This window comes from Scyliorhinus canicula, chromosome 5, assembly GCF_902713615.1.
Source record: "Scyliorhinus canicula chromosome 5, sScyCan1.1, whole genome shotgun sequence".
Classification (NCBI taxonomy): domain Eukaryota; kingdom Metazoa; phylum Chordata; class Chondrichthyes; order Carcharhiniformes; family Scyliorhinidae; genus Scyliorhinus; species Scyliorhinus canicula.
Genome location: NC_052150.1, coordinates 226,032,054 through 226,051,120, shown reverse-complemented (window position 1 = coordinate 226,051,120; position 19,067 = coordinate 226,032,054). Strand labels below are relative to the sequence as shown.

Genomic DNA, 19,067 nt, shown 5'->3' with positions numbered 1-19,067 from the left:
AGAAACTACAGAGTCATGAACATAGCATAGTCCATCGTGCGAAGCCACCCCCCATCCATTAACACCATCTACACCTCCCTCTGCCTTGGGAAAGCGGGCAGCATAATCAAAAACCCCTCTCGCCCGGCTTACTCACTCTTCCAACTTCTTCCATCAGGCACAAAGATACAAAAGTCTGAGAACACACACTAACAGGTTCAAAAACAGCTTCTACTCCGCTGTTACCAGGCTTCTGAATGGTCCAATGAACTGATCTTTCTCAGCAACTTCCCTACTGTATAGCACTATACTCCATATGCTTCACCCGATGTCTATCTCTACATATTTACATTCTGTATTTATCTTATGCCCTGGGGCAGCAGGGTGGTGCAGTGGTTAGCACTGTCGCCTCACAGCGCCGAGGTCCCAGGTTCCATCCTGGCTCTGGGTCACTGTCCGTGTGGAGTTTGCACATTCTTCCCGTGTTTGCATGGGTTTCACCCCCACAACCCAAAGATGTGCAGGGTAGGTGGATTGGCCATGCTAAATTGCCCCTTAATTGGAAAGAATGAATTGGTACTCTAAATTTAATTTTAAAAAAATCTTGAGCAGGGTTCTCCGATCCTGGGGCTGTCATAAACGCCGGAACATTTTACGACGGTGTCATCTGAACCCTAGGAGGGCTGCACAGGGGGCCAGCACGGCACTGGAGTGCATCACGCAGCTCTAGCTGCCGATACGCGCGCCAGCAGAGCCGGCGCGGGTCCGCGCATGCACGTCACAGCCGGCGCGGGTTCGGGCATGCATGTGGTTTGCCTTCTCGGAGAATCCCGCCCTTATGTCCTATGTTTTCTGTGTACGGAACAATCTGCCTGGACTACGCAGAACAATACTTTTCACTGTATCTTGGTTCTTGTGACAATAAATCTAAACATAAATGGGAGTGGAATTGAGTGAAATTACAATCGATAGGGAAATGGTATTGAATAAACTGATGGAACTGCAGGCGATCAGGTCTCGGGGCCCTGATGGGCTTCATCCTCGGTTTTAAAAGAGTTGGCTAATTAGGTAGCAGATGTGTTGGTATCAATTTTTCAAAATTTGTGAGATTTTGGGGAGGTTCCATCAGATTTGAGAGTAGCAAACATGACTCCTTTATTCAAGAAATGAGGAAGGCAGAAAACAGTTAGCTTGATGTCTGTCGTGGGGAAGGTGTCAGAATCTATCATTAAGGAGGTTACAGATGGGCACTTAGAAAAACCCAAGGGAATCGGAAAGAGTCAGCATGGTTTTGTGAAAGAGAAATCAAGTTTAACCAATTTATTGGAGTTCTTAAGGGGAGCACAGGTACCACTTCGATGATTATTGTGAAAAATAAAAGCTGATGTTGTAGAGTGTAACCTGGATGATTGGTTACTTGGCAGAAAACAGAGAGTATGTGTAAATGGGACTTTTTTTGATTGTCAGGATGTAATGTGTGGAGTCTCGCAGGCGTCTGTGCTGGGACCTCAACAATTTATATCAACTTGGATGAGGGGAGCAGAGACAAAGGCATGGTAGCTAAATTTGTAGATGAGACAACGATTTGTAGGAAAATATTTTGTGAAGAGGACATAAGGGGCGGAATTCTCCGACCCCCCGCAGGATTGGGGAATCGCCCGGGGCCGGCGTAAATCCCGCCCCCGCCGTGGCCGGAATTCTCCTCCCCACCCGGGAATCGGCGGGGACGGGAATCGCGCCGCGCCGGTTGGCGGGCCCCCCGCGGCGATTCTCCGGCCCGCGAAGGCCAAAGTCCCACCGCTGTCAGGCTTCTACCGCCGACGTGGTTTAAACCACCTCTGGTGCAGGCTGCGCAAGTGGGCCCCGGGGTCCTGGGGAGGGGGGGCGCGGGTGATCTGGCCCCAGGGGGTGCCCCCACAGTGGCCTGGCCCGTGATCGGGGCCCACCGATCGGCGGGTGGGCCTGTGCCGTGGGGGCACTCTTTTCCTTCCGCCGCCGCCACGGCCTTCACCATGGTGGAGGCAGAAGAGACCCCCTCCACCGCACATGCGCCGGGGTGACGTCAGCGGCCGCTGACGCTCCCGCGCATGCGCGGACTCACGCTGACCGGCGAAGGACTTTTGGCCAGCCCTGACGCCGGTTGGCGTGGCGCCAAATGCCGTTGGCGCTGGTCGGCGGAGCGGGAGCCACTCCGCGCGGGCCTAGCCTCTAAAGGTGCGGATCTCCGCACCTTTGGGGAGGCCAGACGCCGGAGTGGTTATCGCCACTCCGGGACGCCGGGACCCCCCGCCCCACCGGGTAGGGGAGAATCCCGGCCAAGGTGGTTTAGATGTATATAAATAGTCTGACTGAAAGGGTCAAACTCTGACTGATGCAGTATAACGTGGAAAAAAGGTCATTTTGTTCACTTAGGTGGGAAGAATAAAAAGGCACATTATTACTTAAATAGATTTACTAAGGAAATATATACGGCATTGAAGAATGTTCACTAAATTCACGAGGTTAATCCCTGGGATAGAGAAATTTTCTTATAAGGAGAATTTGAATAGGTTGAGATTGTACTCATTGGAGTTTAGAAGAATGAGAGGCAACCTTATTGGGACATATAGGATTCTAAGGGGTGTTATGGGCCAGGGCTGCATGATGCCCCAAAGTGTATCATAGAGTTCACCTGACCCACAACTTTTAATAGATTGTGGTATGAGGAGCACACGGCCGACTCTACAGGTGTTGTACAGCAGAAATGGAAAAGTATTTTTAAAGCAAAACAATGTTTATTCTATGCTCTCAAGTTAACCTTTTTAAAACATACAGTGAACATCTTAGCAACCATGAATTCAAATACAACTCCCAAAGAATACAACACAAAGTAATCCTTAAGCTGTCCTTTTAACATCCATAAGACTTAAAACAAAACTTGTAACAGAAGCACATCAGGTTAAAGTCACTACTGAGAGCAGTTATTGGTTTTAAATCACCAAAGGATCGATTTACAGTTTTTAGATTACAGAGAGAGAGATTAATACACCTCCTGGCTGTGACTGCAGTTAACCAGCTCTGAAAACAAAAGTAAAATACACCCTGCAGCAAACAGCCCAAAACGAAAGTAAAACGCTGACAGACAGCCCAGCTCCACCCACACTCTGACATCACTGACAAACACTCATTTCTTAAAGGTACATTTCTTAAGCACCCATTTCCTAAAGGTACATTTCTTAAGCACGCATTTCTTAAAGCTACTCTCACATGACAGGAGGTTTGACAGGGTAAATGTTGAGAGATAGTTTCCTCTTGTGGGAGAGTCTAGGACTAGAGGGCACAATCTCAGAGTAAGGAGTCGCCCATTTGAGACAGAGATGAGGAGGAATTTCTTCTCTCAGAGGGGGTGAATCTGTGGAAATCTTTACCGCAGAGAGCTGTGGAGGCTGGGTCATTAAGTATGTTCAAGGCTGAGAGAGGCAGATTATTAATCATTAAGCGAATCAAGGATTATGAGACTAAGGCAGGAAAGTAGAGTTGAGGATTATCATATTAGATCAGTGATGATCTCATTGAATGGCAGTGCAGACTCGATGGGCCAAATGGCCTACCCTTTCTCCCACATCTTGTAACCTTAGAGAACAGCTACAGAATTCTGAGGTGCAGGGGGATTTGTGTGTTCTAGTGACTGGCTCACAAAACATTAGTATGCAGCTGATGTAAGTAATGAATAGGATGAACTGAAGTGTTTTATCACTTCTAAACAATCAAGAATACAAGCATAAACATACACAACTGCTTCTGAACTGAACTGTCTGCTAAAACTGGAAGTCCCATTTTATTATTGCCTACTCAAAAGAGAAATATATCAGCGACCCCCACTTCCAGCAACTCTACTGGCAGGTTTTTGTATAGTACTTCTTTTTAACTAAAATGTCCTTTTACAAAACCATAAACTTTAGACACAAACATCACAACTCCTGCCCCTTTAGCTGGGAAAAATATAGTCAGGTGGTTTGCAGATTTACTTTGGTCTGGAGAGGAGTGTTGGCAGAGGTATCTCTGTTTTTTTGCTTTGAAATGGAAAGTTCTTCTGTTCCGCTTGTTCCTGGTTCAGTTCAACAGTTGCTGCTTCAGGTGCTAGCTACAGGTTTGCCAGTTGAAGAAAGTTGGGTTTCACTAACTGGTGTAGGTGTTTACCAGAAACCCTCCGTTGTGCCTGAAGATACTTGGAAATTTGGTTCCTTGGATTTAGAACAAAGAAAAGTAAAGAACAGGAACAGGCCCTTCGGCCCTCCAAGCCCGTGCCGACCATGCTGCCCATCTCAACTAAAATCGTCTACACTTCCGGGGTCCGTATCCCTCTATTCCCATCCTATTCATGTATTTGTCAAGATGCCCCTTAAATGTCACTGTCGTCCCTGCTTCTACCGGCAGCGAGTTCCAGGCACCCACTACCCTCTGTGTAAAAAACTTGCCTCGTACATCTCTTCTAAATCTTGCCCCTCGCACCTTAAACCTATGCCCCCTAGTAATTGACCCATCTACCCGAGGAAAAAGTTTCTCTAATTAGCTGTTCTAATTTTCCGTAGACTTTCTGTTGAATCCCGACAATGCAGAAGGAGTCTATTCGGCCCATTGAGTCTGCATGACCCTTCCAAAGGCCACCCTATCGAGGGCAATTCCCCGCCCTATTCCTGTAACCCCGCCCACGGTCTCCCCATGCCTGCGTGAGTCTCCTCCGGGTGCCCCGGATTCCTCCCACAGTCCAAAGATTGTCCCTATAAGGGGTTGGGCCTAAGTTAGGGTGCTCTTTCAGAGGATTGGTGAAAACTCAATGTGCATCCTTCTGCATATTGTAGGAACTCTGTGATTCTATGATTCTAAGGGGAATTTAGCATCGCAAATCCACCTAACCTGCACATCTTTGGACTAATCTGGTCAGTATGTCTCTTCCCGATGCACAGTGTTATAACTTGCACAATACCTATGGGGTTGGTGCAGTCTCCCCATGAGTCTCGCCGAAAATGAGCCTCCACCGCAAAGGGTGCAGGACGCCCTAGATCTTTCATGGTTAAGTAAAACGTCGACCAGGTATGGACCTGAAAGGACAGACCTGGCTGGGATCTGATGTATATTGTAAATGTAAGTGCAGTGCAATAAACCAAATTTTTACACTCGGCTCGGATTCATTTGTGGCCTACAAAACTGGTGATGAGGGTACAGCTGGATACTGTCGGCGCTGCTACACCATTGGGTGAACCACCTCCTTTACTCTGCTGGACTAAGGTTGGAATTCTTTTTTTGAATATGCCTTTATTTGCAAGATTGGACGTATTCAACACCTGGGGCGGGGGGTCCCGGCGTAGCGGAGTGGCGCCAACCACTCCGGCGTCTGGCCTCCCCAAAGGAGTTCTCCGCACCCTTGGGGGCTAGGCCCGCGACGGAGCGGTTTGCACCACGCTGCCTGGCGCCAAAACTGGCACCAACGGCTTTTGAAGGCTGCCGCCCGCGCCGGGGCTGGCCGAAAGGCCTTTGCCGGTTCGCGCATAGGCCGGCGGTGACGTCAGTGGCCATCCGCCATGGTGTACGCTGTGGTGGCGGCGGAAGAGAAAGAGTGCCTCCACGGCACTGGCCCGCCCACTGATCAGTGGGACCCGATCACGGGCCTGGCACCGTGGGGGCGCCCCCCGGGGCCCGATCGCCCCGCGTCCCCCCCAGGACCCCGGGGGCCCGCTCGTGCCGCCGCCACCAGAGTTGGTTCAAACCTCGGCGGCGGGAGAGGCCTCCCAGCGGCGGGACTTCGGCCCATCGCGGGCCGGAGATCGCCGCAGGGGGCTCGCCGATCGGCAGGGCGTGATTCCCGCCCGCGCCAATTCCCAGGTGGCGGAGAATTTCTGCCACAGCGGGGGCGGGATTTTCGGCGGACCTGGGCGATTCTCTGACCCTGCGTGGGATCGGAGAATTTCCCCCAAGTTTAGAGGATTGCACACAGTACACCAGAACACATGCGTTTCTTTTTCCTGGCGAACAATATCACAGAGAATGACCGGCTGCTGTGGTGCACATACTTATGGAGTGATAAAAAGCCATACATATTCTGCAGCAGCGGACACTAAAACTTTTGAACAATTGATAACCCGAGTGGCACAAGATTTTAACCCTAAACCGTCTGAAATAGTGCAAAGATACCATTTCAGTATGGCAGAAAGGACCCCTTGACGGTCCGTCACCGTGTTTTTGTAAAGCCGAATTGTTTGTTTGTTTTTGTTTGTTTGTTTATTGTCACGTGCATCGAGGTACAGTGAAAAGTATTTTTCTGCAAGCTGCTCAAACAGATCATTAAGTACATGAAAAGAAAATAATATAAAAATAAAATACATAATAGGCAACAGAAGGGACACAATGTAAATACCTAGACACTGGCATCGGGTGAAGCATACAGAAGTGTAGTATTAATCAGGTCAGTCCTGAAGAGGGTCATTTAGGAGACTGATAACAGTGGGGAAGAAGCTGTTTTTGAATCTGTTCTCAGACTTTTGTATCTCCTGCCCTATGGAGGAATTTGGAAGAGTGAGTAAGCCTGGTGGGAGGGGTCTTTGATTATGCTGCCCGCTTTCCCCAGACAGTGGGAGGTGTAGACAGAGTCAATGGATGGGAGGCAGGTTTGTGTGATGGGCTGTGTTCACGACTCTCTGAGGTTTCTTGTGGTTTTGGGCAAAGCAGTTGCCATACCAGGCTGTGATGCAGCCAGATAGGATGCTTTCTATGGTGCATCTGTTAAGGTTGGTAAGATTTAATGTGGACATGCCGAATTTCCTTAGTTTCCTGAGGAAGTATAGGCGCTGCTGTGCTTTCTTGATGGTAGCATCGACGTGGGTGGACCAAGACAGATTTTTGGTGATGTGCATCCCTAGGAATTTGAAGCTGTTATCCATCTCCACCCCAGCCCCGTTGATGCTGACAGAGGTGTGTACAGTACTTTGCTTCCTGAAGTCAATGACCAGCTCTTTAGAATTCAGTGGATATGGAACTTCTCTTTCAGAAATGCTGTACAACCGTTTGGTCTGCGGCGTCGATAATAAAGCTACTCAAAGGAAATTGCTGGCAGAACCGCCCCTGGACTTTGAGCAGGCCGTAAAAAGTTTGCTTTCTTGTGAAAGCTCTCAGAAAGAAGTGCAGGAGATTTAGGGGGTAGAAGTAAACACCCTGAGATGTTCCCCCTCCCGGTGAGCGCTACTGCCTCGTACACCCCACAGGAGTGATACTCCACCCTGGACCAAGTACCATAGGGGCCAGATCTGTTGGTCAGGGACCGAGAGTCATCTCGATGAAATACCTTCCTGGAATCTATCGAGTGACAGTCAGGATGTTGTGAGACATGTAGTCGCAGGGGACGAAGAGCACGCAAGACACATGAGATCCACAAGCCCCAATCGTGGCAGGTGCCAACCATGAGCTCATACTTTCCACCTGGACCAATCAGAGGAGGAGGAGTGTACGCAGCTGATTTATGTTACAGCACCCCGGGCAGCCGCCATTAGGATAACTGTGCAGGGAAATGGGCATCCATTAGACATGATCTAGACATGTAAGCTGCAACCTCCGTTGTTGGAAAGGAGACTTTCGACAGGATAAAATTAGGGGTGCTGCAGTTGGATCTGCAGGAGACTAAGGCAAAATTAGCGAAGTACACCGGCAAACCATTAGCCATTGCAGGAACCACTATGACCTTGGTGGTTTACAGACAACAGTCGGTGCGTCTCCCTTTGATCATAGTCAAGGGACACGGTCCCAGCCTGCTCGGCTGCAATTTGTTAAAGCACCTACATCTGGACTGGCAGCAAATTTTCCAAATGGGATCCGGGGGCTTGTAGGAAGTATTAAGAAAATAGAGTTTTACAGCACTGAAAGAGGTCCTTCCGCCCATCGTGTCAGTGCCAGCCATCAAACACCTATCTAGTCTTATCCCAGTTTCTAGCATTTCGTCCAGAGTCGTGTATGGTGTGGCCTTTAAAGTGCTCTTCTAAATGCTTCTTAAATTATGTGAGGTTTCCGGCATCTACCACCCTTTGTTGCAGTTGTACAAAACTCTAGTGTGGCCGCATTTGGAGTATTGCGTGCAGTTCTGGTCGCCGCATTATAGGAAGGATGTGGAAGCATTGGAAAGGGTACAGAGGAGATTTACCAGGATGTTGCCTGGTATGGAAGGAAGATCTTATGAGGAAAGGCTGAAGGACTTGAGGCTGTTTTCATTAGAGAGAAGAAGGTTAAGAGGTGACTTAATTGAGGCATACAAGATGATCAGAGGATTAGATAGGGTGGACATTGAGAGCCCTTTTCCTTGGATGGTGATGTCCAGCACGAGGGGACATGGCTTTAAATTGAGGGGAGATAGATATAGGACAGATGTCAGAGGTAGATTCTTTACTCAGAGAGTAGTAAGGGCGTGGAATGCCCTGCCTGCAACAGTAGTGGACTCGCCAACACTAAACGCATTCAAATGGTCATTGGATAGGCATATGGACGATAAGGGATGTCGGCGCAACATCGAGGGCCGAAGGGCCTGTACTGCGCTGTAATGTTCTATGTTCTTTCAGGCAGAGTTCCTAATTCCAACCTCCTCTGGGTGAAATGTTTTTACTCAAATCCCCTCTAAATCTCCTGCTCCTGACCGTAAATCTATGCCCCCTGGTTAAGTAGAAATGTTTATTTCTAGCTACCCTATTAATATCCCTCATAATTTTGTACATCTGGATGAGGTTTCCCCTCTGCTCTTCTCTAAGGAAAACAGCCCCAGCATATCTAGCCTCTCTTTGTAGCTGAAACGCTCCAAACCAGGTAACATCCTGGTAAATCTCCATTGCACCCTTTAGTGCAATCACATCCTTCCTATAGTGTAGTGACTGGAACAGCACACAGAACTCTAGATGTTGCCTAATGAGCATTTTGCACAATTCCATCATAACCTCCCTGCTCTTATTTCTGTGCCTCGGTTAATAAAGGAAAACTGTTCTTATGCCTACTTAACTACTTTATCTACCTGTCCTACTGCCTTAAGGTATCTTTGGACCTGCACCCCAGGATCCCTCTGGTCCTCTGTCCTCATGTCCTACCATTCATTGTGTATTCCCTTGACTTGTTAGTCTCCCGAAATGCGTCACCTCATACTTTTCAGGGTTAAATTCCATTTGCCACTGTTCTGCCCATCTCACCAGTCCACCTATATCATAGCGTAATCAAAGGCTTTCCTCCTCACTATTTACCACATCACTAATTTTTGTGTTATTTGCAAACCTACTGATCATGCCTCCTACTTTCATGTCTAGATCATTGATGTACACTACATCAAGGGACTCAGCACCGATCCCTGCAGTACACTATTAGTAACTGGCTTCCAGTCACAAAAACAACCTTCAACCATCATCTTTGCCTCCTGCCACTGAGCCAATATTGGATCCAATTTGCCAAATTGCCCTGGATCCCATGGGCTCTCACCTTCTTGATCAGTCTTCCCTGTGGGACCTTGTCAAAAGCCTTACTGAAGTCCATGTAGACTACATCAACTGCACCACCATCATCTACACTCCTACTCCTCAAAAAATTCAATCAAATTTGTGATAAATGATCATCTCTTGACAAAGCCACACTGACTATCCTTGATTAATCCTTGCCTCTCCAAGTGGAGATTAATCCTCTCTCAGAATTTTCCCAATAATTTCCCCACTATTGACGTTAGACTCACTGGCCTGTAAGTAGTTGGTTTTTCCCTTCTTGAATAATGGTACCACATTAGCAGAGGGCAGCAGAGCAGAGCTACTGATCAGCTGTTCTGGGGAAATTTGCATACGTGCAGTGCGGTCAGCCTAAGTTGAAGGTGAACCTGCGAAGGAGACCCAAGGAGTTTGAGTGAAGGCAAGCATCCAGCAGAGGGCAGCAGAGCAGAGCTACTGATCAGCTGTTCTGGGGAAATTTGCATACGTGCAGTGCGGTCAGCCTAAGTTGAAGGTGGTTTGTGGAGGGGCTGTTGTCAAGTGACAGTTAAACCCGAAACACTTCGTCAGTGTTTCCCACCCTACCTCCTCCTCTAACCAAAAAAAACCCCACGGTTGTTGGGAAGCGGGAGCAGGGGCCTGTCGTGAAGGTGAGTGAGTGCCTTTAAATTTGCTTACCTTTCAGCGGGAGCAGGGTTTGAGGTAATATCAGGTAAGCTCTTCCTTTCTTTTTCTTTTTCTTGTTTTTTTTTAAATCTAGAGGTGATGTCAGGAAAGGCAGTACAATGCTCCTCCTGCAGAATGTTTGAGGTGAGGGACGCCGTCAGTGTCCCTGCTAATTTCATCTGTGGGAAGTGCACCCAACTCCAGCTCCTCAAAAACCGTGTTAGGGACCTGGAGCTTGAGCTGGATGAACTTCGGATCATTCGGGAGGCAGAGGGGGTCATAGATAGGAGCTTCAGGGAAGTAGTTATACCAAAGACTGGAGATAGATGGGTAACTGTAAGAGGGACTGGGAAGAAGCAGTCAGTGCAGGGACCCCCTGCGGTCGTTCCCCTGAGTAACAAGTATACCGTTTTGGATACTTGTGGGGGGGACGACTTACCAGGGGTAAGCCATGGGGTACGGGCCTCTGGCACGGAGTCTGTCTCTGTTGCTCAGAAGGGAAGGGGGGAAAGGAGTAGAACATTAGTAATTGGGGACTCAATAGTCGGGGCACAGATAGGAGATTTTGTGGGAGCGAGAGAGACTCACGTTTGGTATGTTACCTCCCAGGTGCAAGGGTACGTGATGTCTCGGATCGTGTTTTCCGGGTCCTTAAGGGAGAGGGGGAGCAGCCCCAAGTCGTAGTCCACATTGGCACTAACGACATAGGTAGGAAAGGGGACAAGGATGTCAGGCAGGCCTTTAGGGAGCTAGGATGGAAGCTCAGAGCGAGAACAAACAGAGTTGTTATCTCTGGGTTGTTGCCCGTGCCACGTGATAGTGAGATGAGGAATAGGGAGAGAGAGCAATTAAACACGTGGCTACAGGGATGGTGCAGGCGGGAGGGATTCAGATTTCTGGATAACTGGGGCTCTTTCTGGGGAAGGTGGGACCTCTATAGACAGGATGGTCTACATCTGAACCTGAGGGGCACCAATATCCTGGGGGGGAGATTTGTTAGTGCTCTTTGGGGGGGTTTAAACTAATTCAGCAGGGGCATGGGAACCTGGATTGTAGTTTTGGGGTACGGGAGATTGAGAGTATAGAGGTCAGGAGCACAGATTTGACTTCGCAGGAGGGTGCCAGTGTTCAGGTAGGTGGTTTGAAGTGTGTCTACTTCAATGCCAGGAGTATACGGAATAAGGTAGGGGAACTGGCAGCATGGGTTGGTACCTGGGACTTCGATGTTGTGGCCATTTCAGAGACATGGATAGAGCAGGGACAGGAATGGTTGTTGCAGGTTCCGGGGTTTAGGTGTTTTAGTAAGCTCAGAAAAAGGGGCAAAAGAGGGGGAGGTGTGGCGCTGCTAGTCAAGGACAGTATTACGGTGGCGGAAAGGATGCTAGATGGGGACTCTTCTTCCGAGGTAGTATGGGCTGAGGTTAGAAACAGGAAAGGAGAGGTCACCCTGTTGGGAGTTTTCTATAGGCCACCTAATAGTTCTAGGGATGTAGAGGAAAGGATGGCGAAGATGATTCTGGAAAAGAGCGAAAGTAACAGGGTAGTTGTTATGGGAGACTTTGGGCGAAATTCTCCGCCCCCCACGACGGGTGGGAGAATAGCGGGAGGGCCTTCCCGACATTTTTGCCGCCCTCCCGCTATTCTCCCCCCTCCCCGCCGAAGTCCCGACCCGAATCGCTGCCGCCGTTTTTTTACGGCCGGCAGCGATTCTCAGCTGTTAGATGGGCCGAAGTCCCAGCCCTTTCCGCCGTTTTTACGAACGGCAAACACACCTGGTCTTGCCGTTCGTAAAAACGGCGTCACAAACTCGCTATTAATAACCATGGCACCGATTGGCACGGCCGTACCACGGCCGTGCCAAGGGCGCCATGGGCCCGCGATCGGTGGGGCACCGATCGCGGGCAGCGGGCCCGATGCCCGCGCACTACTTGTCCTTCCGCCGCCCCGCAGTATCCATTCGCGGGGCGGCTGAGGGGCAACCCGGCCCGCGCATGCGCGGGTTTCGCGCAAAAACGCGATGACGTCACCCGCGCATGCGCGGGTTGGAGTCTTCCAAACTGCGCATGCGCGGCTGACGTCATATGACGCGTCAGCCGGCGCTAACTCCGGCAAGCGGGCTTAACGATTTTCGTTAAGCCCGTCTTGCCGGAGCCTACGGCGTCGGGCTGCTAGCCCCGACCGGGGACCAGAATCGGTCCCCGGTCGGGAAGGGGCGCGCTGCCGTAAAACCCGCCCGGTTTTACGGCAGCTTTACGATTTCTCCCGTTTTGGGAGAATCGCGCCCATAAACTTTCCAAATATTGACTGGAAAAGATATAGTTCGAGTACATTAGATGGGTCGTTCTTTGTACAATGTGTGCAGGAGGGTTTCCTGACACAATATGTTGACAGGCCAACAAGAGGCAAGGCCACATTGGATTTGGTTTTGGGTAATGAACCAGGCCAGGTGTTAGATCTGGAGGTAGGTGAGCACTTTGGAAACAGTGACCACAATTCGGTGACCTTTACGTTAGTGATGGAAAGGGATAAGTATACCCCGCAGGGCAAGAGTTATAGCTGGGGGAAGGGCAATTATGATGCCATTAGACATGACTTAGGATGTGTAGGTTGGAGAAGTAGGCTCGCAAGGGTTGGGCACACTGGATATGTGGAGCTTGTTCAAGGAACAGCTATTGCATGTTCTTGATAAGTACGTACCAGTCAGGCAGGGAGGAAGGGGTCGAGCGAGGGAACCGTGGTTTACCAAAGAAGTGGAATCTCTTGTTAAGAGGAAGAAGGAGGCCTATGTGAAGATGAGGCGTGAAGTTTCAGTTGGGGCGCTTGATAGTTACAGGGAAGCGAGGAAGGATCTAAAGAGAGAGCTAAGACGAGCAAGGAGGGGACATGAGAAGTCTTTGGCAGGTAGGATCAAGGAAAACCCAAAAGCTTTCTATAGGTATGTCAGGAATAAAAGAATGACTAGGGTAAGAGAGGCCAGTCAAGGACAGTGGTGGGAAGTTGTGTGTGGAGGCTGAGGAGATAAGCGAGATACTAAATGAATACTTTTCGTCAGTATTCACTCAGGAAAAAGATAATATTGTGGAGGAGAATGCTGAGACCCAGGCTGTTAGAATAGATGGCATTGAGGTGCGTAGGGAAGAAGTGTTGGCAATTCTGGACAAGGTGAAAATAGATAAGTCCCCGGGGCCTGATGGGATTTATCCTAGGATTCTCTGGGAAGCCAGGGAAGAGATTGCTGAGCCTTTGGCTTTGATTTTTAGGTCATCATTGGCTACAGGAATAGTGCCAGAGGACTGGAGGATAGCAAATGTGGTCCCTTTGTTCAAGAAGGGGAGTAGAGATAACCCCGGTAACTATAGGCCGGTGAGCCTAACGTCTGTGGTGGGTAAAGTCTTGGAGAGGATTATAAAAGATACGATTTATAATCATCTAGATAGGAATAATATGATTAGGGATAGTCAGCATGGTTTTGTGAAGGGTAGGTCATGCCTCACAAACCTTATCGAGTTCTTTGAGAAGGTGACTGAACAGGTAGACGAGGGTAGAGCAGTTGATGTGGTGTATATGGATTTCAGCAAAGCGTTTGATAAGGTTTCCCACGGTCGGCTATTGCAGAAAATACGGAGGCTGGGGATTGAGGGTGATTTAGAGATGTGGATCAGAAATTGGCTAGTTGAAAGAAGACAGAGAGTGGTAGTTGATGGGAAATGTTCAGAATGGAGTTCAGTTACGAGTGGCGTACCACAAGGATCTGTTCTGGGGCCGTTGCTGTTTGTCATTTTTATAAATGACCTAGAGGAGGGCGCAGAAGGATGGGTGAGTAAATTTGCAGACGACACTAAAGTCGGTGGAGTTGTAGACAGTGCGGAAGGATGTTGCAGGTTACAGAGGGACATAGATAAGCTGCAGAGCTGGGCTGAGAGGTGGCAAATGGAGTTTAATGTGGAGAAGTGTGAGGTGATTCACTTTGGAAAGAATAACAGGAATGCGGAATATTTGGCTAATGGTAAAATTCTAGGTAGTGTGGATGAGCAGAGGGATCTCGGTGTCCATGTACATAGATCCCTGAAAGTTGCCACCCAGGTTGATAGGGTTGTGAAGAAGGCCTATGGTGTGTTGGCCTTTATTGGTAGAGGGATTGAGTTCCGGAGCCATGAGGTCATGTTGCAGTTGTACAAAACTCTAGTACGGCCGCATTTGGAGTATTGCGTACAGTTCTGGTCGCCTCATTATAGGAAGGACGTGGAAGCTTTGGAACGGGTGCAGAGGAGATTTACCAGGATGTTGCCTGGTATGGAGGGAAAATCTTATGAGGAAAGGCTGATGGACTTGAGGTTGTTTTCGTTAGAGAGAAGAAGGTTAAGAGGTGACTTAATAGAGGCATACAAAATGATCAGAGGGTTAGATAGGGTGGACAGCGAGAGCCTTCTCCCACGGATGGAGGTGGCTAGCACGAGGGGACATAGCCTTAAATTGAGGGGTAATAGATATAGGACAGAGGTCAGAGGTGGGTTTTTTACGCAAAGAGTGGTGAGGCCGTGGAATGCCCTACCTGCAACAGTAGTGAACTCGCCAACATTGAGGGCATTTAAAAGTTTATTGGATAAGCATATGGATGATAAGGGCATAGTGTAGGTTAGATGGCCTTTAGTTTTTTTCCATGTCGGTGCAACATCGAGGGCCGAAGGGCCTGTACTGCGCTGTATCGTTCTGTGTTCTATGTTCTATGTTCTATTAGCTGCCCAGCAGTCCTCTGGCATCTCTCCTGTGGCCAGAGAGGATTTGAAAATATGCATCAAAGTCCCTGCAATCTGCTGCCTTGCCTCACACAACAGCCTAGGATACATCTCATCTGGGCCTGATCCCAGCTTTCTTGTTACCCTGAGCAGAACACCATTGATCGCAGGCCTGTCATTGCCCCAACCTCAGCTTAACAGAGAAGCGAGCCACTGCAGCTTCACTGAGCTGACAACTGCTCCTCATTATTATTTGAACTGACCGGGATCCTGTTAAACTTACAACAGAAGTCAGCCTCTGTTCTGAGGCAGGAGTTGATATATCAAAACTTGTTACATTCTGCTATAAAATGGTAGATAAATGGTGGCTGTCACACCTGCCTGTGTTTAGTAAAAATAATAACCAATTATTATCACAAGTAGGCTCACATTAAAACTGCAATGAAGTTACAGTGAAAAGCCCCAAGTCGCCGCATTCTGGGGCCTATTCGCTTTAGGGAGAATTCAGAATGTCCAAATTCATGAACGGCATGTCTTCGGCTGTGGGAGGAAACCAGAGGAAACTCACACAGCCACAGGGAGAACGTGCAGACTCCGCACAGACAGTGAAACAACAGTGCTAACCACTGGGCTACCTTGCTGCCCATAGTCACAGAGGAGCCTGGAAAGGAGAGTTAAGCTGAACGGTTTATTGCCAAAGTAAAGTATCGACAAGTAACAGTTCCAGTCCCAGCCAGGACTATATTGCAGCTCGGCTCCTACCTGGGCCATCTTTTAATGTCCCAAATTAACTATCCCACTGATGGGCCTCCGTCCCTAAGGGTGAGGAGGGAGGGGGGGGGGGCGGCTTTACTCCACGAGGCTCAGGGGGAGATTAATCGGGTTGTCCCCGTGTGTCTCATGGGGGTTTATAATACTGTGAAAAATGAAAATCGCTTATTGTCACAAGTAGGCTTCAACTGAAGTTACTGTGAAAAGTCCCTAGTCACCACATTCCGGCGCCTGTTCAGGGAGGCTGTTACGGGAATTGAACTGTGCTGCTGGTCTGCCTTGGTCTGCTTTAAAAGCTAGCGTTTTAGCCCAGTGTGCCAAACCAGCCCCTGTGATAAATTGGTTTCTCTGCACCTCACTTTTCATTAAGTTCCAAGGTTACAGACTGCAGTCTGGATGTTTAGGGGGTGGGTGGGGGGGGGGGGGGGGGGGGAACCATTGAATTTTGGTTTTGATAAATACCAGGCAATAGGAGGTGTAAATGCACAAGTGTAGATTCACAAGCATGCAGAAATCACAAAAGATCACCTGACCATCGTCCAACTTTGCAGAACCTTATCCACTTTTTAAAGGGAAAGTCAATTTCAGAGGGTTTGAATAAAGTCCCTGGGCAGGATTCTCCGACCCCGGGCCGGCTGGGAGAATCAGCGGGGGGTGGTGAGGGGTGGGGGGGGGGGGGGTGGGTGGGGGTGGGGCGGCGGGGGCGCGATTCACGCGGCGCCGCACCGACACTGATCCACTGATTCTCCGTGCACGATGGGCCGAGATAGGCCGAGTGCCACCGGCGCCATTCACGTGTGGCCCTACCCGGCGGAACATCGCCATTCATCCTGTGGGGGGGCGGCCTGGTGGGGGAAGGGGGTTCCGACCCCCGGGGGGGCCTCCACGGTGGCCTGGCCCGCCATCGGGGCCTACCAATTGGCAGACGGGCTTATCCTGGTGGGGGCCTATGTTTCTCTGCGCCGCGCCACTGTAGCTTTCCGCCATCCTGTGTCAGGGCTGGCGTGTCGAAGGAAACCCATGCGCATGTGCGAATTTGCGCCGGGCGTAGCACTCATGAGCAAACTCGTGCCGGCAGTAGTGTGCATGCGTAGACCTGCGCCGCCCGTTCTGATGCCGGTATCGGCAGCTGGAGCTGCGTGAGTCGCTCCAGAGCCGTGCTGACTACCTGTGCAACACAGGATCGCTGCTCTTAGGGGCCTGTTGCGCCGTTGTAAAATGCGACGCCGTTTACGACGGCAACAACACTTAGCCTCAGGATCAGAGAATCCCGCCCCCTATCTTGAGAATTCTGAGTAGAAATATATCTTTACTGGACATTTCCCATTGCACCAGCAATGCTGGGCTAAATTGCTGGCTTTTAAAGCAGACCAAGGCAGGCCAGCAGCACGGTTCAATTCCCGTACCAGCCTCCCCGAACAGGCGTCGGAATGTGGCGACTAGGGGCTTTTCACAGTAACTTCATTGAAGCCTACTTGCGACAATAAGCGATTTTCATTTTCATTTCATTTCATTTTTCAGCACTGACATTCATATCCTGAAGTCGACTGTTCTTGCCCCGACATCGCTCCTCTTAATATTCAAGTGAATTTGTAATTTTAATGTTTGTGGTCGACAAGATTTGTCCTAAGAACTTCTGTTCTCTTGTTAATGACAGGATCCTGAACATGATGACCATGGAAACATGAAACTCTGCAACTATCTGACTCTGACACAGTAAGTTCTAAAACACTACAAGCCTTAATTTGAACAATTGCATTCATCACTCACTATTTTTTTGCTGCCAGAGAAAGATTCTATGACTCTGAGTGAAAGTCTCTGACATACAGAATTCCAAATATACAGTGAAATCTAGATACTTGTATAATTCAAGACACAGGGGTTTTTCCAGATACAGGACTGATCCTGGACTCAGACGAGACCCAAACAAAGGGCAAGTCTCAGACACAGGATGGAGTTTGCACATTCTCCCCGTGTTTGCGTGGGTTTCGCCCCCACAACCCAAAGATGTGAAGGGTAGGTGGATTGGCTATGCTAAATTGCCCCTTCATTGGAAAAAATTAATTGGGTACTCTAAATTTAAAAAAAAAGTCTCAGACACATGGGCCGGGATTCTCCCTTCTGGGGACCAAGCCGGCGGGAAAACCGGCACCAACGGCTCCGGCGTCAATGGCCCCCAAGGTGAGGAATTCTCAACTGTTTAGGGGGCTAGGTGGATGCTGGTGGGGTGACGCCGAATGGCCGCCGCGAGTTCGCGCATGCGTGGAGGGTCGGAGAATTCCGCCCCTTGGAAATCCAGAAATCTGAACAATAGGGAATCCCAAATAATTGAGAATTCAAAACATACTGAGAACCCGAGGAAAATTGATCGTTCAAGGTGCAAGGTGATTGATATATTTTTGTTGATCAAAGGTATTCAGATGTGGTTTATCTAGTCTCCACATTCCGGCACCTGTTCGGATACACAGAGGGAGAATTCAGAATGTCCAATTCACCTAACAAGCCCGTCTTTCGGGACCTGTGGGAGGAAACCGGAGGAAACACACACAGACACGGGGAGAACGTGCAGACTCCGCACAGACTGTGACCCAAGCCGGGAATCGAACCTGGGACCCTGGAGCTGTGAAGCAACAATGCTAACCACTGTGCAACCGTGTCGCTCTGGTGTTAGGTCAGAGGTTAGCAGACACTTGGAGAATCAAATTCAAATGGCATTTCTCAGACCTACCGCCGGGCCGGAGAATTCCTGGGAGGAGGCGGGAATCCTGCCCTGCCGCCCCTAAGCCAGCTGCCATATTCTCCGGCGTCATTTTACGTGCAGTGGCGGGATTCACGCCACGCTGGTCGGGGGCCCCAATGAGATGAGCGGCTGTCCATTTTTGGCCAATCCCGCCGGCATGAATTACTCACTTCATGCACAGCAGGACCTGGCAGGTGAGTATGCGGGGGCTGTCCTCAGGGGGTGTGTGGGGATTCGACCCCAGGGAGGACCCACGGTGGCCTGGCAACCCTCCGCCCATTGATCCGCCCATTGAATAGACAGGCGGTTCTGTGGACGCAATCGAGACTCCAGGATGGTATGTTGCCTCCCTGGTGCAAGGGTCAAGGATGTCTCGGAGCGGCTGCAGGACATTCTGGGGGGTGGGGAGGGTGAACAGCCAGCTGCCGTGTTGCACATAGGCACCAATGATATAGGTAAAAAATGGGACGAGGTCCTACAAGCTGAATTCAGGGAGTTAGTAGTTAAACTAAAATGTAGGACCTCAAAGGTAGTAATCTCATGATTGCTACCAGTGCCACGGGCTAGTCAGAGTAGGAATGTCAGGATAGATAGGATGAATGGTGGCTCGAGAGATGGTGCAAGGTGGAGGGATTCAAATTCCTGGGGCATTGGATCTGGTTCTGGGGGAGGTGGGACCAGTACAAACTGGATGGTCTGCCT

General features: G+C 49.6%; 1 protein-coding gene across 5 annotated transcripts in view; it reads left to right on the top strand.

The window, feature by feature from the left end:
* Positions 1-19,067, top strand: part of LOC119966630 — a 360,402-nt gene that overhangs the window by 327,890 nt on the left and 13,445 nt on the right. For all 5 annotated transcript variants that reach the window (XM_038798649.1, XM_038798647.1, XM_038798645.1 and 2 more), the window contains one exon: positions 17,283-17,341. The gene's annotated coding sequence lies outside the window, so the exon portion shown is untranslated. The remainder of the gene's footprint in view (positions 1-17,282; positions 17,342-19,067) is intronic.